The sequence below is a fragment of the Camelus ferus genome, chromosome 25 (genome assembly GCF_009834535.1).
Source record: "Camelus ferus isolate YT-003-E chromosome 25, BCGSAC_Cfer_1.0, whole genome shotgun sequence".
NCBI classification, from domain to species: Eukaryota; Metazoa; Chordata; class Mammalia; order Artiodactyla; family Camelidae; genus Camelus; species Camelus ferus.
Window position 1 is genome coordinate 13898850 of NC_045720.1, and position 22535 is coordinate 13921384.

At 47.2% G+C, this 22535-nt stretch overlaps 1 protein-coding gene and 1 long non-coding RNA gene across 3 annotated transcripts in view; one reads left to right on the forward strand and one right to left on the reverse strand.

Annotated features, from left to right (window-relative positions):
- The window catches only part of ZHX2 (zinc fingers and homeoboxes 2), a 142626-nt gene that overhangs the window by 22564 nt on the left and 97527 nt on the right, over positions 1-22535 (reverse strand). The gene's annotated exons all lie outside the window — the stretch shown is intronic.
- Positions 16418-20213, forward strand: LOC106729009. 2 transcript variants are annotated; one of them, XR_004315233.1, is made up of 4 exons: positions 16418-16675; positions 18414-19157; positions 19527-19600; positions 19729-20213. It is a non-coding gene; the product is annotated as an uncharacterized LOC106729009 (long non-coding RNA). The 2 variants fall into 2 exon arrangements; XR_004315234.1 differs by having other exon boundaries at positions 16424-16675; positions 18797-19157.

The following is a 22535-nucleotide window of genomic DNA, read 5'->3' on the forward strand; positions in this document are numbered from 1 at the left end:
ACGAATGCATGAGTAAAATGCATGTTAAAACTCCAACATGGTCCCTTCCATGTTGGATGGTGAGTATCCCAGCAGACTAGTTCCATGTCATGGGTCCCGCCCTGGGCCAGCTTCCCTGTGGGTCTGAACAGGGCAAAGGCACATTCTATCTCAACCTAGAAAACATTCCACTTCAGGGCAGCACCCACGCACCCCCGGGCTGCTCCAGCCACTGTGCTGAGGGCCCAGCGGAGGGGTTGGTGGTTGGGGACCCTCAGAAGCAAACCCTGTCCTTTGGGAGGGTGGCCCAAACAGGTTAGAACTAAACACCTTTGTGTTCAAGAGCCTGGTGCCCATATACTGAGAGCAGATTAGTTTGAAAAGATACATGCACCCCAATGTTCGTGGCAGCACTATTTACAATAGCCAAGACACAGAAGCAAACTAAGTGTCCATTGACAGATGAGTGGATAAAGAAGAGGTGGTATGTATACACAATGGAATATTACTCAGCCATAAAAAGCATAAAATAATGCCATTTGCAGCAACATGGATGGACCTAGAGATTTATCATACTAAGTGAAGTATGTCAGACGAGAAAGACAAATATATGTTATCACTTATATATGGAATCTAAAATATGATACAAAGGAACTTATTTACAAAACAGAGAGACTCACAGACATAGAAAACAAACTTGTGGTTGCCAGAAGGGAAAGGGGGGGATAAATTAGGAGTTTGGGATTAGCAGATACAAACTACTATATATAAAATAGATAAATAACAAGGTCCTACTGTATAGCACAGGGAACTATATTCAATATCTTGTAATAACCAATAGTGGAAAAGAATGTGGAAAAGTATATACATATATATAAAAGATATATATAGAAAAGAATATATATATATATATATAACCGAACTGCTATGCTGTACATCAGAAACTAAAACATTATAAATCAACTATACTTCAATAAATAATAATAAAAAGTCCTGTTGCCCAGAAGGAGAGGAGAGGGAAGACATTTCCCTCATCTGAGATTCTTCTCCATCAAGCCTCTTTCAGTCCTGAGTCCCGCCCCTCACAGGACCACTAGGACAGAGCGTCACATGCACGTTACATGCAAAGGGAGCCCAGACCCCAAGCACACACTCTTGCCTCCTTTCCGTTTTTGCCAGTGACTGGATTTCCTTTTACCCATCATGGCATTTTTCACGCACCACAAAGAAACCCCAACAAAGAAAGAGAAACAGTGCCACCTTGGAATAGGTAATACACAAGGGAAATGGCCAACCTGTGTAGACAGTTACGAACAACTCACTTCTGAATGTCTGTGCAGGGCTCCCCCTTTCGCCACTGGGGGCTGCTTCACCCTCCCTGTTGTGGGCAGAGTGCAATTTGATTAGAACTCTGTTTACCGTGTATGGCTTTGGGCCAGAACTCTGTGGATACGGGGCATACAAAGATGAAGAAACCAGGGTTCTTGTCCTCAAGGAATTCACAGCTGGTGTAGTAGTCAGCTTGGGCTGCCACTACAAAGTGCACAGACTGGCACAAAAACTTATTTCTCATGGTTCTGGAGACTAGAATTCTGGGACCAGGGTGTCTGCAGGGTTCTTCTGAAGCCTCTCCCCTGGGCTTGCAGGTGGCCCCCTGGTCCCCGTGTCCTCACATGGTCTCTCTTCTACCCCTGCTATCTCCTAATCTCTTCCTCTTGTGAAGACACCAGTCAGATTGGACTAGGGCCCATGCCAAGGGCTTCACTTAACCCTAATCACCTCTCTAAAGCCCTAACTCCAAATACAGTCACATTCTGAGGGTTAGGACTCCAATATGTAAATTTTGGGGTGGGACACAATTCACCCTTCACAGCCAGGCAGGGCTGGGCCACCTGAACACCCCTCGATGGTACACAATGATTTGTCAACAAATCCTGCCCGAGAGCCTCTGAGTGCAAGGACCCAGGAGTGAGCAGGCGTGTATTCTTTCCCATATGCTTTTCCATTATAGGTTATTACAAGACATTGAGTATAGTGAGCTCACACTCACGAGAATAAACAAGCAGAAGCCGACACTAACAAGCATGATGGAGAAAAGCCAAGGAGCGAAGAGGATGGGGTGAGGAGTGGGGCACCCGGGGTGGGGGGGAACCAGGGAGGAAAGGGACTCTGTCCGTGAGAAGGCATCACTGCAGCATTCGGACGTCACAAAGTCAAGAAGGAGAGTTTATGAAACACAGAGGAGGCTGGACTTAATTTTGAAGGACAGGTGGGAAAAGGATGCTAAAGGTTTCCCAGGGGAGGCAACTTTCTTCTTAAAAGAAGCCGGCCGTGACTGTGATGAACTGAAATTCTCCATACTTTGTTGACGAATCCTCATAACAACCCTGCAAAGCAGGTGTTATTAGCCTCAGTTTATGGAAGAAAGAACCCAGGCCAGGGAGGCCACGTGCCTTGCCCAGGTCACATGACTGGCATGTGGCAGAGCAGGGGTTTGAACAAAGTCCGTCCAAGCTGAAGCCGTGCTCTCGGCGCACCTCACAGCCTCCCGGGGTAAGTGGGGCGCCGAAGGCGGAGTTGGATCCTGCCAGGCAGAGAGAAAGGGGGACCAGAGGAGCAGAGTATCCCGGGCAGAGGAGACAGCAAGAGCAAGGAGACCTCAGAGGGATGACAAGGACGGAGTTTCAAGGGCAGGGCGTGAGGGCAGCCTGGAGGCGGCTGACAAATCAGTTTGGGCCAGACTGTGAAGGGCCTTGAGTGCCGTGCTAAGGAGGTGGGATGTCATTCTGCCGGCGCAGGAGGGTCGAAGCCTTTTAGGCAGGATCATGGGAACCGCAGGGTCTAGGAGATAAGGCTGGGGGGCGGGAATGGCAGGAAGAGAAGACGCATCAATGAAGGTAAGAACCCTCAAACCAAGCAGATGATTAACAGTCTTAACCCCAAATCAAACAGCCAGCGCCCAGGCTGCTAAGAGACACCGAGACTTTAAGTTTATTCCTTAAGTGAATGTTGAGGGCTCTTCACTTTCTATGTGGAACTTTCTTCCATTCAATTTGGGCTTCCTTCTCCATCAAGGAGTGGTTGGATGGTCTGGGTTTAAATGTGGCAAAATGGATTCTCCCTCAATCATTTTACCAATAACAATGATGACAAACATTCACTGAAGGCTTAGTATATGCCTGGTGCTAAGTGTTTTACTTCTCCAAAAGCCTGTGTAGACACTGATGCTCAGAGAGGTTAAGGAGCTTGGCCACAGTCACACAGCCTGGAGCAGTAGAGCTGGGCCACAAGCTTTACGTGTAGACAAATCACCTGTGATCTTGTGAAAAGACAGATTTTTTTTTATTGTATAGTACTTTATAACTATTATGACAAAAATACTTTGGTTTTTATTGACAATATTTTCATATTATGAAAAGGTTCATATGCATTATAATTTAGAAAACATGGTAAGTTACAAAGAAGAAAGTTATTATGACCCATAACTTCAACGTTCAGAGACAACTACATTTTTTAACATTTTGATATACAGGTTCCCTGAAGCTATTTGAAAATAAGAGTGTTCCTACGAAAAAAACCAGATTCTGATTCAGTAAGTCTAGGGTGGGACTGAGATTCTGCATTTCTAACAGGCTCCCAGGTAAGGATGACACTGCACAGGTGGACACTTCAAGCAGAAGGCTCTGTGAGCCTCTCCAAGTAAACACTTTCTCACTGTCATCCCCTTAGTCTCTCTTCTCTCCCGGCTCATTTCCAGATGCAGGGTGATGGCATTTCCTGACCTTTTCTGACAAGTGACCTGCGGCCCTCAGGGGAAGGAAAAATGGGTCAAACTGTCAGATCAGCCCCTGGAAGCTTCTCAAGGTGGCTGACATGCAGCCCGGCTGTCAGATGAGGGAAATGTCCAGGCTCTTGACCTCCCAGGGGAGGCTCCAGGGAAGGCACGTGGAGGCCGGGGGGGGGGGTGGTCAGAGGTCAGGGCTAGTGGAGGAACCTGGACCCCTTGGGGACAGCACAAGTGCTCTCAAAGAATCGCACCTTTGGGCCCTGGCGGGACGCCACTTCTGATTCTGGAGCCTTTCACGGGGGCTGTCAGAGGAAATAACGCGACTGTCTCTGAGCTTTCAAAGGAAGCATCTTGTCAAGACATCAAAGCCCAGAAGGATGCTTTCAGCTTTGCTGGGTCTTCTGGCAGAGCTGTTAACAGATTCCGCTGCGGTTCATCAAGGGTAGATCTTTTGTGTGTGTGTGTGTGTGTGTGTGTGTGTGTGACTGTTCTTTTGTGTCTTAAAGTCACAACACTGTTCCCCTACGCCTTCCCCCCAACTGCCGTGCCACCAATTGCGCCCCAGAAGAAGGAATTCTGATGGGAGGTATGTTGTGGTGGTGATGGTTGGGGGTGGGTGGAGAAAGGAAGGGATGCAGGGATCCTGGGCTTTGCTCTAAGCGCCCAGCGCTCTCCTCATTCCTCTCCATCCTTGCCTCCATTTATCTTGTGAGTTAACTGGGAGAGGCTTTTGAAGTGTCACTGGTGACCCTCAGTTAATTCCTGAGTTTTGCCAATTTCTGCCCCGGCTACTTTAAATCTACACTTGACTTTTGGGGGTGTGGCCCCCAAACCATCAGACATCACCTGGGGTGCTTTGTAAAAATACCCATTCCTGAGCCCCAGTCCGGACTTATTAAACCTGAACAGCCAGGAGCAGGCCCAGGAATCTGTATTTCTAACAAGCAGCCACTGTGATTGACGGGCAGGCAGGTGCAGCGGCCTCGTCAAGAAGCCATCACATGGCCTCTCCTGATTCGGAAGCGGTTGGGCCTGAGGCCAACCCTGTGCTGTAGATGGGAGGTGTTCCTTGCTGCGTTCTGTGCTGGACTACGGTGAATTAGTGTGGTCCCTGGGGAGTGATGATTCGGAGGACGATGCAGTGTGCAGAAATAGGGAAAGAACTGTACAAAGTCATGATGCTGGAAGAGTAAAGACCATGGAGAGTGGGGCTCGATCAGAGTGTAAGACATCTTTAGAAAAACAGGTTCCATAGCAGTGGAGCCGGTGGCTGAGGAGGTGAGCTCTCAAAAGCTATTTCCCATTACCTGTGTTTGTGCTTAACTTTTTTTTCTTTAATTTTTTATTGATGTGTAGCTGATTTACAATGTCAGTTGCAGGTGTACAGCAAAGTTATATATGTACATACATGTGTATTTTTTTAGATTCTTTCCCATTATATGTTATTACAAGAAATTGAATATATAGTTCCCTGTACTATACAGTAGGTCCTTGTTGTGTATCTATTTTATATATAGTAATGTGTGTCTATTAATCCCCACTCCCTAATTTATCCCTCCCCACCCTTCCCCCTTTGGAGCCATAGTTTGTTTTCTATGTCCGCACGTGCTTAACTTATATGGCTCAGTTTCTCAGACAATTTTTTTTACAGCAAAGAGGGGTCTGCTAGTCTGGTTAAGTGGAGGAGCATAATGCAGTAACAGGATGCCATCTGCACGCCTGGTCTCCAGCATCCCCACCACACCGACGACAGATGCTGATGTTCTCCATTTCACAGATGAGGAAACTGAGGCTCAGAGAGCTTAATGGGCTGCCTGAGGAAGGTGGAGCCCAGAGAATCCTGACCCCACACCCACTGCTGGATCCCCGTAACACACCGTTGCTAATTGTTAACAATTCCATTTCCTGACACTGAGTCTCTAAATTAGATTTCTCACAAATTCCGAGTGGCTCTTCCCCACTGGGAGTGTTCAAAGGACTAAGATTTTAATTGAATTGTAATGTTTTTCTCAACTTGCTACTCCGAGATGCTCTCTTATTAGGTAGAAGAAAGCCCCTACATGGTCTCCTCCAGCCAAAATTTTCAGTGGATGAAATGCAGTTCATGAAATGGAAAGGTGACGTTAGCATCACCATGCATTTGGGTGACACAGGGCTCTGCGAGGAGGCTGGTGTCCTGCTGGCTGTGGGTGGGAGTGCTGACTTGAGACGGGTGGTGAGAACTGGAGGGCAAGGAGAGCCAGCTCCTCCTGAGAAGGCAGAACCATCTGGGTCCATGTGTGCCTGGGGCCCAGGATTTATTCTTCCTGAAAGCAGTCAGTTCCAAAGCTCAGGCTCTTTGGGCTCTTCACCAGGTGAAGACTTGGCCTCTGGCTGCCTTGCTCCCCCTCAGTCCTTGCCATTAGTGCCCACCTGGTCAGGGGAAGGGGCACAGGCTGGAGCCAGGCCTCCGGTTGGAATCCCAGCTCTGCCACTTACTAATAGGAACCCACTCTTCTCCAGCCCCAGCCGGGATGCCCACCACCTAGACCCCAAACCCACACACAACCTGGAGAACCCCAACCATGCTCACTCATTCCCCATTGCCAGCATAAGTCCCCGAGACTGTGAAATGGGTGACTCCACCTGCAGGACTGGACTGAATGAGACCCTTTAAGGCTGGCATGATCTGGTTCCCTAAAAGGGTGACTTGAGTGAGTGAGCCAGCGATAGTGATGCGGGGCTCGGCAAAGCGAGGTTCACGGGTTCTGTTCTGCCCTCCTCCTCCTCAGTCTCCCCTCGGAGCATCCCGACCTCTCCCCCAGCAGCCCTTCTCAGCTGCCAACCCCCGCGCCTTGGTGCTGCGCATTGATACCAGCTCATCCCACCTGAGTCACGTGCTCCGACATCTTTCTACCCATCCTTTGTTCATGCCCATAGACATTTCTATGGCAACTGTGCCAATATTTTTAAAGTCTGCCAACTCTGTTGCCTCTTTGTTTTAGAAGAAGATTTTGCTTTCTATCTTGCTGAGATCAGAGTCACAAGACAAAGGTCACCTTCTTACTCATCTCCACACTCATTTCTCTCTACCTCGGAGGAGGAAGTGGGTCTCCCCACTGTAAGGCTAACCCTCTGCCTGGCCTCCAGGCTGCCCTCTGGTCCTCAGGGACCCCAGCCCAGCACTCAGCAGCTCCCTCAGCACTGAATCCCTTCCCTTTCAGTTATAAACACCTGAGATCGCCATTTCCTTAAAACACTAAACACAGCAAAACCAACATGAAAAGCAGCATTCAGTTTCCCAAAGCTGCTCAATTCTGCCACAGTCTACAGGCCATCATGCCAACTCCTGCTCTCCAGGGCAGAGGCTCCCGAGGAAAGAGGCTGGCCTTCTGGGTCTGGTGGTACCACTCATGGGAGTGTGAGCCTGGACTAGTCACATCCACCCTCCTAAGCCGCAGCATTTGTGATTTGGGGATGAAAATGGTACCCGTGTCAAATGGGTCAAATGAGCATCCAGTGACCTCTCCGCACACAGCGTTTGGCCTTGGGCCCCACACACGATGAGTTCTGACATTGAGACACAGGGAGGGTAACCTGTTGTTAAAAACCATGTAACCATCAAATGTCTCACAGGAAGTGTGAGAAGACTGCTGCTCTCCCTGCTCCGTTACTGCACTGCTCACCCCTCCCTCTGCGGATTCCAGCCTCCTTGTTCTGCTGACACTTTTCTCTTAAACTGCCAAATATATCCCACATCACCGCCTCCGTGGGGCAACCTGGCCTCATCAGACCACCTCCCCTGGGCTCTCCTGGGTTGCACTCCCGGTTTCCTCCTGGCAGCTCCTGCTGTGCGCCCGCATCCATTCTCCACTCTCAGAGGTGCACCTCCATGCCCTTGGCCCCTTCCCTCTCCTCTCCATCCTCCTTGGTGACCTCATCCGCCCCAAAAGCTCTAAGCTCACCCCTGCAGAGAGATTATCTACCCAACCAGCCTTTCTAGCCGTGGTTCTTCTCTGCAGCGCCCCAGACCTTCCTTTCTGGCTGCTGGCTGCCAGTGAGGATGGACTGCAAAGACTTACAAGTAGACGAAGGCTGGAGTGACCACTCTCCACTGAAACCTGACTTTTTTTTTTTTTTTATAAACAAGGCCCAGATGATTCAAGAAAATAATGTATGAATTAAAAAGCATGGACGATCCAATGCCCACTCAGTTGGAGAAGCCTCTACTCAGGCACCCCCACCTGGAAGGTTATCTGAAGGGGAACTTGGCAGAGGCTGGACTGGATGGCCTGGGAGTCTCTTCCAAGTGTGGATTCTGTACACCTGTGATCATCACCGGGAGCCTCACGGGCACCTCAAATCTAACACATCTAGAACCAAGCTCAGCGCCTGTCTCCCAAACCTGATCTTTCTCTAGTGCTCCTTATTCCAATAAAAGCAGCACAATCTTCTCAGCCATTCAAGTTGGAAACCTAGATTCCTCTTGCCCCTCCCCTGCGTCCCCAGCCTGAAGTTTACTGTGCACCAGTTCCCCCGTCTCTGCTTCTATAATGTCTCCCGATCCTTCATTCCTCCGCTGTGGGTGGAGTCCTCCTCGTGGCCTCTCGGTGAACAGCATCTGCAAGAACTGCCGGCGTCTCAGCCTGGCCTCTGGGCTTCACCCATCTGTGGCCGGCATCACCTGTCCGGCATCCTTTCCGTTTTCCTCTGGCAGTGGCAGTCCAGTTCTTTTTAGAGAAAGGCCTGTTACCTTCTCTTGGCCCCTGTGGGTCCTCCAGCACTGGGCGCGGGACGTGGTTCTGACCACTCAGTACATCGCGCTCTCCAGCAACCGTGATTGATTCAGGAATGGGCTCGTGACCCCAGTGGAGCAGTCGGAACCAGTGGGGTTCTATTCTGGGGCTTTTGCGGGAAGCCCTGGGGGTAGGATGTGCTCCTTTTCTGGTGGAGTTGCTGAAGGGACTGGATGGAAGCGCAGAAGTGCTAGTGGTCATCTCGCCACATGATGGGCGGCTGAAAGCTGAGCTGAGAGGTGCGGAGAGGCCCTGCTCACACCCCACTGAATGCCCCCAGGCCTGAATCCGACACACCAGGGGGTGTTCCCATACGTCAGTTTGCTTAAGCCAGTGTGATGGGGCTTTCTGTCACTTATAACTGAAAACGTCCCGACACGTGTGGTTTCAGGCCAACCTCCTCACTGCCACCATTTCGTTCTCAACAATCTTTAGCCTTTTCCTGCCAGAGGAGACATGCAAGGTGACCTGCCCGTCTGCAACATTCTCTCATTCTTGATGTGTTGGGTACTAGGCCACACTGTTCTCTTTCCCGCAAGTAAGAATCTCAGGGTGTTAGTGGGAGAGACATTCACAGAGGGCTAACCTTGAGTCCTTGCTAATCAAGAAAAGTACATCATTCACAAACTTCAATACTTTTAGAAACAGATTCCATGCATACCTCATGACATGCCATGACCGAACATCGTGTTTCTAAACATGAACCTGACCGTGTCATCCTCACCATCCAGACCTCCCTAGGAGCACTGGGAGCTGGCTGAGAGGCGCTTTCCACCACCCAAGGCCATCTCGGTGCTCCATTCCTGACCTACAACATTCCAGGGATTTTATTTTGTTTTGTTCTTTTTCAGAATAAATGCTTTATTTACATCAACTTTCTTGTTGCTGCTAGGTACAGAAACGCAGTTTAATACATGATCATGTTATAGGAATGAACCTTTGTGCGTATTTCTTTTTTTTTTAAATTGAAGTATAGTCGATTTACAATGTTGTGTTAATTTCTGGTGTACATCATAATGATTAAGTTCTATATATATATTTTTTATATATATATATATTCCTTTTCATATTTTTCAAAGGTATTGAATATAGTTCCATATGCTATATAGTAGGACCTTGTTTACCTATTTTATATATAGTAGTTAGTATCTGCAAATCCTGAACTCCCAATTTATCCCTCCACCCCCTCCTTTCCCCCTAGCAACAATAAGTTTGTTTTCTATGTCTGTGAGTCTGTTTCTGTTTTGTAAATAAGTTCATTTGTGTCATTGTTTCAGATTCCACATGTAAGTGATAGCACATGGTATTTTTCTTTCTCTTTCTGGCTTCCTTCACTTAGTATGACGATCTCCAGGTCCATCCATGTTGCTGTAAATCATTCCTGGTGTTGTAAAGGGAAATACAGCAGAAGACCTATTTTTTTGGAAACAAACATGGACCTTGGAAAAGAGAACACAGCTCAGACATTCATTCACTTACTCATACACTCATTCCTTCATTCCTTCTCGAGTGCCTGCTCTCTACCAGACACTGCTTTAGATACTCAGGAAATCAGGCATAAGATCCCTGCTTTCAAGGTGCCCATGATCCAGGAGGGAAAGACAGAACATACACAGAAAACAAAGAACTTACAGACAGTGGTAAGTACTCTGCAGAGAGTTCTTAGAAATAATGTGATGGTGACGTAAGAGCTACTTTCAATGAGATAATCAAGAAAGTCTCTTTGAGGAGAGGATATCTAAGCTGAGATCTTCACATCAAGAAATAGCAATGGTAATGAGTATCAATGAAAACAGAAGTGGAGGCTCACTGACTACCTGTGACATTCTATGTTCACTGCAAAGTAATTTTTAAATTACTCAGTTATCATTTAAAAATTATATTCTCCCTCAAAATACTCTTTTTTGAAAGATCTTAAAATTCATTGAAAAGTACAACATTTCACTTACCAACATGAAAACAAAACTCTTTGATGGTTTTATAATTTTTTTTTAATGGAGGTACTGGGGATTGAATGATGGTTTTATAATGGAAAAAAGTTCTTCTCCCTACTTGGGACGATTCAGGGGTAGATGAACATGAGTTGAGAACTCCAAACATCTCCAAAAAAGAGGGAGGAAAAGTTACCTGTGAGTCTAGATCAAATAGTAAAAGAAATTTCAATCCCAAGGAATACTTTTTATAAAGTGGAATAAAGAACAAAACTGTAGCAATGCAGTTTTTTGAAGTAAAGATGAAGCAATGTTGTGATAGCTTATGGATAAATGCCAAATGCCATTCTCTGCCTTTAACGAGAGAATCCAAAGGAGGAAAAACAGAATGAAGGAGGTTCACAGGGCATTGTTTGGAGTTGGAAGGCTCGTAGAGGTGCCCTGAGCCTGTCCGTTAGGTAAGGCCAACCCTGAGACCTGGGAAGGAACAGTATGCAAGTACGGCCAAGAAGACTGAGAATCTGGTCCTTCACCGGCATTATCAGACACTAATGGCCCATCTGCCTGGGCAGGTGGGTGAAGTTTCTCCTGAGGTGGTTGTGTTGGGGTGATAGGTTCTGCTAGGTCGCTGTCCAACCTTAATGTCATGGTGAGAATCAAGGTGTTTTGAGCTGAACTGTTCCTTCAGGAGCTGATCAAACAGAGTGGGTAAGTCTCCTAGCTTTGGAGTTAGAACAGACTTGGGTTTGAATTGAGGCTCCATTCCAACACTAACTAACCAGTCATGACATTGGCAAGAAACTTCCCTTCTCCTAGATATGGAGAAATCTGGAGCTCATGCCCACTTCGTGGGATTGTTAGGGTGCCATAAGAGGGCTAATGCTGGCAAAGATCCTAAGACCAGGTACCTGCAAATACTGGTAAATCATAGCAAGGCTGATGATGGAGCAAGAGCAGCTCCACTGCGATGGATTATAAAGCAGAAGTTAGTGCCCCAGAAAGAGTATGACAAAGGCAAGATGAATTTGATGTCCTGGAGGGGCTCAAAGTAGCTCACAACTATAGACACAGGCCAGGGCAATCAGGAAATTGTGTGTGTGTCTGCCTGGGTTTCACATCACAGATCTATCGCATTGTAACTTTACTCCCTCTCTTTCTCTGAACAATAGTCTTGTTAAAAAAAAAAAAAAGCAACACGATAAAGACATATTTTGCAAAGTGGCTTCATTATTTTTGCAGTTAATTACTGGTGCTATCATCTTCTTCAAGGCAAACTATCCTTTTTCTGCGTAGAATGAAGCATAACAGCCCCCACCACATACAGGCAGGCCCCACCACACACACACCCACAAACACAGAAAACCAGGGCTGGGGGAAGTGATGTGTTTCTGAAAGCAGAAAAAAAAATCTTCCTGAGACAGAAAGAAAAAGGAATCAATTTTAGCTCTACATGTCACATACATACATAAATAAGGCGCTATCAAATGTTTAAGACGGGTCTACTCTGATTTACAATCCATCAAATTCTGCTATCAAAACATTTAGAGACGCTGTGAGACTACGGGGATGTATTGTATCGACAATTCCTGGTGTAACCTTTTCATTCCGCTCCTGTGGGTGATTTTGCGCACACTTCATCTTCTCGGAGACGAGAGAGAAGCGAGATCTTTCTGTTCCCCAGGCACGGATCAGGGCGAGACAGGGCTTTTCAGCAGATCCTTAGATTCTGTCTGTCAGATCCCCCTCCATTCTAGCCCCCACCCCGCCCTCCAGCCCACCCTTTGCATCCCCCAGCCCACAGCTTTCGCTTGAACCCCTTTCATCTCTACCTCGAAGAGACTTCCCTTCATCTCAAAGCCTGGGATAAAGGCTGAAGGTTTCCTCGTATTCTCTGATAGAATGTCCTCCACAAAGCCATTCATCCAAGCCAGTTAAATCCCAGACAGAAATGACACAGATTTAAGGTACATCCAGGGGCTGTATTTCTGCATCTCTCTGCACTGGACCCAGAGTATCACGGGCTGAATAACAGCCCCAAGGGCATCCAGGTCCTAATCCCTGGAACCTCCGAATGTGACCTTATATGGCAAGAGGGACTGCGATGTGATTAATTTAAGGCTAGCAAGATGGAGAGATTATGCAAGTGAGCCCTAAATCTAATCACAGGTGCCCTTATAGAGGGAGGTCTGACTACAGATGAGGAGAGGCGATATGATGATGGAACAGAGCCTGGAGTGAGATGCTCTGAAGACAGAAGAGGGGAGCCACAAGCCAAGGCCTGCAGGCAGCCACCAGAAGCTGCAAAAGACAAGGAGGCTACAGAAGAATCCGGCCCTGCCAGGGCCTTGACTTTAGCCTTAAGGATCTGATCATCGGCTTCTGACCTCTAGAACGTTAGAGAATAAACCTGTGTTGTTTTGAGCCAACCCCTTTGTGGTGACCTGTTGCCACAGACAGAGGCTAGCACTCCGGGGACGAGCTGAGCTGGGTGTGCCACGTGAGGCTTTCCTGTCACCCCACGCCCCCTCCTAGGTCAGCTGCTCCCTGCTTCTCCTGGGAATGAGTAATGCTTCTCCTGGACTCTGATCCACAAGGCCAGGATCCACTGCCTTCAGTTTCCATAAAATCGCCACCGTTAGCGTGATTACCTCTGCTCGCGATGACCATGTTCTAAATGACAGTCTTTAGAGAGGCACACGGGAGCTTGCAAAGATGCATGCAGCACGGCCTGCTGCTCTCCCTCCAGCTCAGGTTCACGGTCCCCCTCCTCATCTTCCACGGCTACCACCCTGACCCAGGTCAGCACCGTCTCTCACCTGGGCCCCTGCAGGTGCCTCCTGCCTGGTCTCCCAGCTTCCCCTTCGTGCCCACCTTCCTCAACTCACTAATCCCCCAGAAAGATCTTCTAAATCATAAACCGCATCTGCTGACATAATCTGATGCTCAGACTCCATGCCAGGCCAACTGCATGAGAACCTTGGGGCGGGGACCCAGCTGTGGTGGCTTTCCAAGCTCCCCAGGTGATGCCGATGGAACCGCCTGGAGTGGGTGATGACTGGGTGCATCTCTGACCCACACCCTCAGCTGTGCCCCCATGTTTAGAACACCTGCTCTTGGAGGTGGAGGGCCTTACCCTGAGTGTGTTAAAGCTGAGCTGTCTACAGGGTGGCCTAACATGTCCCCCTCACGTCCCAGGCTGTGGTAAGGCTCACATGAGATGGCGATTACAAAGGGACCAAACTGCCTTCTCCCCTCCCTTCCCCCTTTCTCTCTGATCCCCTTCCTTTCCCCCTCCCTCATCTTTCCATCCCTCTTTTAAAGGTCTCATAAGGGATGAATGTCCGGTGGTAGCTCACTAAACGGCTGCAGGTTCCTCCCTGGGCCCAAGACATGAACTTCAGTTCAGCCCCTCCCATACAGCCAGGAGTGCACAACTCTTGCAGAAACGCCCCTGGCTCCCGGGGGTCCAGGCACAGAGAGCCTTGCATGGCTGCACCCCAACACAAGTAAACAGCTTCCTTTAGTCAGGCAGGGCGAGAGTATTCCTGGCCAACCGTGGGCCACAGACCGCAAACCTGCATCTGGGCTTGTCCAGCCCCACTCATTTTACAAGTAGGAAACTGAGGCTTAGAGACGTATCAATGCCCATGGAGAGCACCAGGGGGCTCTTGACAAGTGGCCTCCGGTAGCCACTGGCAAGGCCTGCCCCATCTGGGCCTGGAAAGCTCTCAGACCAGGGAGGGTCCCCTGATAACACCGAGGACCAGCTTTGGGCTGAAAGGGTGAGGATTCTGGTTGGCCTCGCCGATGTGATGTCTTGGTGGACAGACCAAGGACTAGGCGGGACTCCCCCCCCCCCGCCACTTTTGCTCTCAGCACACAAACCTGGCAACGCCCTGAGTCTCCGCACCCCCAACACATCTGGGAGGTGGAGGGAAAGCGGGACGGGACGGCGTGTTTTGGGATCACCTTCACCACGGGGGGCAAGATTCTTACCAAGTCAGTCCCTGTGTGCAAGGGCTCTAGAAAAGTATGATTTTTTTTTTTTTAACAATTTAAGCTTGAGAAAGAATCCGGAGGGGGTCCCTGTGCTTCCAGAATTCCTCTTTCATATTTTCTGAGCTACTTTGCAAACTGCCGCTCTTTGGCAGAGAATTACCAGTCTGCTCGCTTTTTTTTTGCCAATAGCCCTCTCCATCTCCTCCACACCAATAATGACCGTCAGGATGCTGCTGGAGATGAGCCTCCCCCAGGTCCGGAATGTGCCTTATGGTACACAGAACATTTTTACGCACATCGTCGCGTGGGAGCTCTTCATCCTGGGGAGGCAGAGTGGGAAACGCTATAGCCTCCATTTCCCCATGAGGCCACTGGGGCCGAGAAGAGGTTTGTTTGGTGATCTGCCTCAGAACCTTCCTTACACCAGCTCCCTGCTGTTACCTTCCTGTTGTACAAACAGGAGACACGGCATCGAGCTGGCTTGCTGAACTGAAGTAGGAGCCCAAGCCTGACCCTTCTTTTGCCTTTGTGGTTTCCCTTTTTGGGAGGAATACAACCTTAGTTAATTATAACCAACCACACCGCATCCCTAGTTTCCTACAGAGTTTGCTCTATTTTGGCAATTGCCGTTCTCTGCGCATCCATGTGAGAAAGAGTATGAGTTACCGGTATATGAAGACAGGAAACAAAATAATACTGAGTGGATTTTTAAATTTTTCAGACACTAGGGGCCTGTCTTTGTGATTCTTTGTCCTCTTCCAGAGGAATTTCCAGATGCCAGTCTTAATCCTCCAACGTGCTGTGACCCTGGGTACGGGAGCTTGGTCAAAATATTAAAAATATGTGCCAGGGAATATCAAGAAGCAAAACTCTATATACAAGTGAGAAATGGGGTTACTTCTTGGCTGACTGAATGGGTCAGAATGGTCACCGAGCACTGGCTGATGAAGTATCAGTGGCTTATGGGGGAAGAAATTTTAAAAAATCAATATGTTCCATGTCACATGAGTGGTATTAGAAAGAAGAATGTTATAACAGTATCTTGTTGACATAGAGGCTAGCAGAAGCCAGGAGACAGGTCTGTGCCTTCAGAGAGAGCATGGCCTTGCCAATACCTGCATTTAGACTTCTGGCCTCCACAACTGGGAGACAACAAGTTTCTGTTGTTTTGAGCCACCCACTTTGGTAATGGCAGCCCAAGGCAACTCGTACACCACCCAAAGCAGAGAAAGAGAGACACTCAGCCAGTCCCCAGCTGTTCCAGCCCCATCATTTCAAGTCATCTGGGCTGTGGCTCCCAGACGGCATGGAACAGAGACAAGCCCAAAATGTTACACTCTGTTTGAACTTCTCACTCACAGAATTGTGAGATATAATAGATTTCTATTGGAAATCCCTGGGTTTTGGTGCAGTTTTTAGGCAGCAATAGTTCACCAGCACAGAGGCAGACCCAAGATTACAACCAAGAGTGTGAGAAGATGCCTACACCTGGACCTGAAGCCTGACAAGTCACAGTAAGCCTGAATGAAGGACACTGAGGAAGGCCTGAGGTTGAGGGGGCTCCACGTCTGATGGGCCGCCTGGCTGGCTCTGCCAGCAGGATGAGAGACACACCCCGCCCCCTCGGCAGCCCCCAACAGCCCCCGGGTCAGGTGGCAGAGTGACTTGAAGGCAAGAGAAGCTCTTTCTGCTACACAGCACTGCTACTGAGAGCTCTGTGCTGGCCGCTGTGCTTGGAGCTTCACTGTTATTGCTAAACTTACAAAATCTTGAAAGTAGGTGTTTTACGAATATGGAAAGTGCAGCTCAGACGCTCAGAGAGAGCTCAGGATAACATGCTCAAGGACCAGAGCTAGTCCAAGGCAGAGGTGGGGGTCAAACCGAGCTCCAAGGCTTGGGTTTTTGAAGGAACCCAAGGGAGTCCAAGCTGGGGTGACGTGACACTGGAAGAGGGAGGGGAGAGGGAACAGGAGGCGGGCCTTTAAAACAAATAAACAAAACAGAGTCCAGTTATTCAAAGGTGCCCCTTGAAACGACTGCCACGTCGTCCATTTGGCCAACACGGAAGGTGCAGCCACCATCCTAGAAATCTCAAGCAGCCTCTCCGAGTTCCGTGGGACCGATGGCTGTGAAAACGGTCTGCAAAGAGTTTTCTGCAGGACTGAGAGACTGAGGCTGTGTAAGCCCTAACATCTGCTGATTGGGTAAGCGGATATATTTAGTGGTGGAACAGTTTTTCTTCCAGTTTCGTAACACTTGAAAAAAAAACCCTGCTTGTCCTATTTTTTTTTCCCTTTTCTTTTCTCTCTCTCTCTCTCTCTTTTTTTTTTCTTTCTCAAGAGCTCGCAAGGGATGTTGCCATTCTTTCCATAGCAACATGCTAGGATACTGACTGCTTTGCTGGGAGGTCTAAGCAGGATCCAGGAGGCAGGAGAAGAAGTTGCCAGGTTGGGACAGGGAAGAAACTGCTGAAACTCTAACACCCAAAAGGAAGGCAGGAAAGGCCTTGAGCCACTCAGGTTCTCAGAGCTACAAGTGTCACCCCAGCCCTGCTCCTCTCCCGCACTGAGGGGCGTCTCCTGCATGTTCGGGGCGGGTTCTGCAGGCCCTTGTTTGTTTGCTTCCCAGTGCATCCGGATTCTGACGGTTGTTTGTTCTTTAGGAAGTGCTCCCTTTCTTCAATTCTTTCTCCATCCTTCTGATGACGGTAGGGAGGCAGCTTCAACAAGGTGACAGCCTGTCTTCAACACTTCTTGCTAACATTAACTCAGCTCTCCTTTGAGGGAAGGTGGATCCAGACATCAGGGGAGGGGCAGAGGAGGTTGTGGGGAAAGCAGCCTGCACTGGAGGGCACAGTGTCCCCACTTACACACACACAGGCCACGACGGCCCAGTGCGGGGCACATTCTTATCTCCACTTCGCTCAGGGAACTCTGGATCTGAAGCCAAGAACTGAAGGTGCCAGGCCTAAACTCTAAAGGCAGAGCTGGATGCAAACTTGGTGTCATATACCATGTTCGGTATTGTCCGGGGAGCCTGCGTGGAGCTCGGCCACCTCGGCCCATAGGCAGAGAAGCCGGCGCCTCCTATCAAGGGCGACAAGTGTTAAGCAGACCCAGCCTGCCCTTGTTCTTTCCAACACGGCCTTCTGCCTCTCATTTCTATTCTCTGAGGGGCTGCTGTGGTGCTGAAGAGTGCGTAGGAGGGGGAGTGCCTGGGAGTCATTAAACAATAATACTTTTGAAGAATATATAAGGACGTGGGAACATACTCATAAAATGTTAAGTAAAAATGAAGCTACAACGTACTGTAGGATGCCATTTATGTGATGTCTGGAACAGGCAAAATTAGAGAAAAACCAGTGGTTTGCAGGGGCTGGAGAGGGGGGGTTGACCCACAAGGAGCACAAGGGAATTTTGGGGGGGTGGGTGATAGAATTGTTCTGTATCTTGATTTTGGTGATGGTTACTCAACTACATAGGTTTATGAAAACTCACAGAACTGTTCACTAAAAGGCATGAATATCACTGTATGCTAAGTACCTTAATTTTTAAAATAAAAGCCAAAAAATCCGCAGCTACCTGTCAGTATATACGATAGAACACCAATTTCGTGTAAAACACACAAACATTTGTAAAAAATGCAGATGATGTTAACGCTGGCTACGTCTGGGCTTTGGAATTATTCATGATTTTTATTTTCTGCTTTATATATTTTCAACAACTTTTTTTCTGGTTTCCAGTCTTTATTCTCTGTATTTCAAACTGCTCCAGTTCTCAGTATCATTTCTTTTCCTTTTCGCAGCCTGTTTTATTTTTTAATTTATTTTTGTTTTGAAGTACAGTCAGTCTACAATGTGGTGTCAATTTCTGGTGTACAGCATAATGCTTCAGTCATTCATATACATACATATGTTCCTTTTCATATTCCTTTTCATTATAGGTTACTACAAGATTTTGGATATAGTTCCCTGTGCCGTACAGAAGAAATTTGTTGTATACCTAATTTACATATAGTAGTTAGTATTTATTTTCAAGAATTTCTATAATAACCCATATTGTTATCTTTAGAACCAGAGGGGTGGCTTTATTTTAGCCATGGTTGAAAGAGTTTTGGAGTCAAGCTCCAGTTCTTAGAAGCTGTGTGACTTGGAGCGAGTGGGGCCATAAACCTCTGAGCCCAGTCTTCTCATCTGTAAAATGGGATAACACCATTTACCTCTGAGGGTTGTTACTATGACTAAATGGGATAACAGGTGTAGAAGTGCCTTAAAAACTGGAAGATGCAGATCAACTAGTAATTACTGCCATCCTCTCATCTCTGAGAATTTCTTTCAGTTCTTCACCCAGTGGTTTCCAAGCAAGACATCATCACACATTCATGCTAGTAAGAGCCTGAAGCTAGCACATGACTTATTAAAAAGAAAAAGGAGTGCCTCGTATGTAGTGAGTACTCAACAAATACATGCAGAATGAGTAAGTGCCGAGCTGTCCTCCGTGCGATGTACCAGGAGAAACAGACAGAGGGCCAGTAGCTTGCTCACAAGCTGCAGTCCCGCAAATCTTTGAAACTGTTGATCGTACGCTGTGCGCTGATTATGAACCCAGCAGACTCCTCCATCTAATGGCAGAATTGAGGACATTTGAGGTGTACATCCCCAGAAGCTAACCACCTAAGTAGGGAGAGGTAAGTTATAGATGCAAAGGTGTCACAGATGATACGGAAAAGAACTTGGTGAAGGGGAGATTAGCATACAGGGGTGTGGTGGCGGGGAGGGGGGCTTTCCTGGCTATGTGGGACTACAGCTGAACCTTGAAAAAAAGGGAAGCATGGATGCTACAAAACGAGGCAGAAGGATGTTCCAGATGGGAGGACAGTTTGGGCCAGGGGTTGGCAAGCTATGCTCTACCTCTTGCTTTTACAAATAAAGCTTTACTGGGACACAGACAGCCAGGCCCATGTTTGCTTTTATGCTTCCACGGCGGAGTTGAGTAGTTGCAACAGAGAGCTTTTGGTCTGCACAGCCTAAAACACTGACTACCTGCCCCTCTACAGAAAAGGCTGGCTGACCCCTGGTCTGGGCTGAGACACAGAGGCCTGAACACACCGTAGCGTCTGCTGAGGATCAGGTGAGAAGGGATCTGGGTGTAACAGAGGAGGTGAGGCGGGAGGCAAGGAGAGACGGGACAGGTAAGAGGCTGGGGGCGGTGGAGGTGGTGAGGAGGCAGATGGCAGGACTGATGTTCTTGTTTCCAAGGTAGCAAAACAGCATTGCTGAATTTGCCAGGGACGTTCTGGGGTCTGGACCATATGACAGCCAGTCCTGGAGGGGCCTGGTGATGACCCTGCGGCCAGGACTGCAACAGAGAGAGTGGGCAGCAGTGGCTCTGACATCCCGTGAGGGGCGGGAGAGGCCTAGAGGGCTGTGAAGACGAGCCGCACCCTCCGCTGGCACCCACCCACACCCCAGGTAGCTTCGGCTCTTTCACACATTTGGATGCCATCCACTGAGCTTGCGGGTGCTGGAGCAGGAAGAACTGGCTTCTACAAGAACAGCAAGGGCTGTCAGGGAATAAAAGACATTAGTCAGCCTTCAGCTTTGTTCTTTCCTCTCTCGTTCATTCATTTTAAACTGCCTTGAATGAACTTACTCCCTCAGTCTCCAATTCAGCTCCCATGTTCCTGAATTTAGCTCCTGGCCTCCTATCTCTCTGTGAGAACTGTGCTCAAAATAAACAATTTCTTAATCACGTTAGGTTCTGCTTTTGTCCTTGGGGCCTATGTCAGTGCCTGGTATGCAGGGGTGCCTAATAAAAATGTTGGTTGAAACACTGAAATGACAAAGGTGGGCAGGACACAGTTTCTGACTTGGGAACTGTGTCATTCCTGTGTCTCAGTTGCCTCATCTGCAAAATGGGGAGGGTGGTGGCACTTACTTCATACGAGTGTGAGGATTAAATGAGTTGAAGAAGAGTCGTTTAGAACAGTGCCTGAGTCAAGGCAAGAGCTCAGTAGATTACTGTAAAGCTACAGTAATCAAAACAGTATGGTACTGGCACAAAAAGAGACACGTAGATCAATGGAACAGGATAGAAAGCCCAGAAATAAACTGACACATTTATGGTCAATTAATCTATGACAAAGGAGGCAAGAACATACAATGGGGAAAAGACAGTCTCTTCAATAAGTGGTGCTGGGAAAACTGGGCAGCTACCTGTAAAAGAATGAAGTTAGAACATTCTCTAACACTATATACAAAAATAAAATCAAAATAGATGTAATGCTTAAATGTAAGATTGGAAACCATAAAACTCCTAGAAGAAAATATAGGCAGACAACCCTCTGACATAAACCGAGTAATATTCTTTTGGATCTGTCTCCTAAAGCAAAGGAAACAAAAGGGAAAATAAACAAATGGGACCTAATTAAGCTTAAAAGTTTTTGCACAGTAAAGGAAACCACTGGTGAAACAAAAAGACAACCTACTAGATAGGAGAAAACATTTGCAAATGATATGGCCAATAAGGGATTAATATCCAAAGTATATAAACAGCTTAGACAACTCAACACACACACACACAAAACCCCCCAAACAACCCAATTAAAAAGTGGGCAGAAAACCTGAATACACTTTTTTCCAAAGAAGACATACAGATGGCCAACAGGTACATGAAAAGATGCTCAACATCATTAATCATCAGAGAAATGCAAATTAAAAGCACAGTGAGACATCAACTCACACCTGACAGAATGGCTATGCTCAAAAAGAACAAATAACTAATGTTGGCGAGGTTGTGGGGAAAAGGGAACCCTCATTCATTGCTGGTGGGAATATAAATGGGGGCAGCCACTGTGGAAAACAGTACGGAGGTTTCTCATAAAACTAAAAATAGGTAATGGATTAAGAGTACAAACTATTAGGTATAAAATAAGTTACAAAGACATATTGTACAACCTGGGGGATACAGCCAAAGTTTTATAATAACTATAAATCAAGCATAACCTTTAAAAATTGTGAGTCACTATACTGTACACTTGTTAACATATACTATTGTACAGCAACCTCAATAGAAGAAAAAACAACAACAAAAAAACAGAACTACCACATGACCCAGCAATTCCACCCCTGGGTCTATATCTGAGAAAAACAAAAACACTTATTCAAAAAGATACAGGTACCCCAATGTTCACAGCAGCATTATTTACAATAGCCAAGACATGGAAGCAACCTAAATGTCCATCAACAGATGACTGGATAAAGAAGATGTGGTATATTTGTATATTTGTGTGTATATATATATTTATACACACACAATGGAATACTACTCAGCTGTAAAAAATAATGACATTTTGCTATTTGCAACAACATGGATAGATGTTGGAAGTATTATGCTTAGTGAAGTAAGTCAAACAGAGGAAGACCAGCACTGTGTAATATCACTTATATATGAAATCTAAAAAATACAACAAACTAGTGAATATAACAAAACAAAAGCAGGCTCACAGATGTAGAGGACAAGCTAGTGGTTACCAGTGGGGAGAGGGAAGGGGGGAGGAGCAAGATGGGGGTAGGGGATTGAGAGGTACAAACTACCAAGTATTAAATAAATAAGCTACAAGGACATACTGCACCACACAGGGACATAGCCAATATTTAAAAATTGTGAATCACCATGCTGTACACTTGAGATTTACATAATATTGTACATCAACTCAATTAAAAAAAAAAAAGAGAGCTTAGTAGACGTTAGCCATCACTTTTATTATTACAGCCTGAATGGGCTCAGGCAAGGGCAGCACAATCCTGAGGGTTGTGCAAGACTAAAGAGAAGAAGAGGTGGGATTGTTTCCATTGAGAGGATCCAGAAAGCCTTCAGAGGGGAGGTCTGTTTGCAGTGCCTTTAGAGTCACGTATTTGGGAAGAATCCTAATGGCTTCACGAGGCAAAAACTGAACTGTAACTGATTACTGATGTCTGCTCTGGGCAAGGAAAGTACAATAGTGGTATGCGTGCCTCCTCCACCTGTGTTCTTTATTTTAGGATTCAAACATGTCAGGACACAT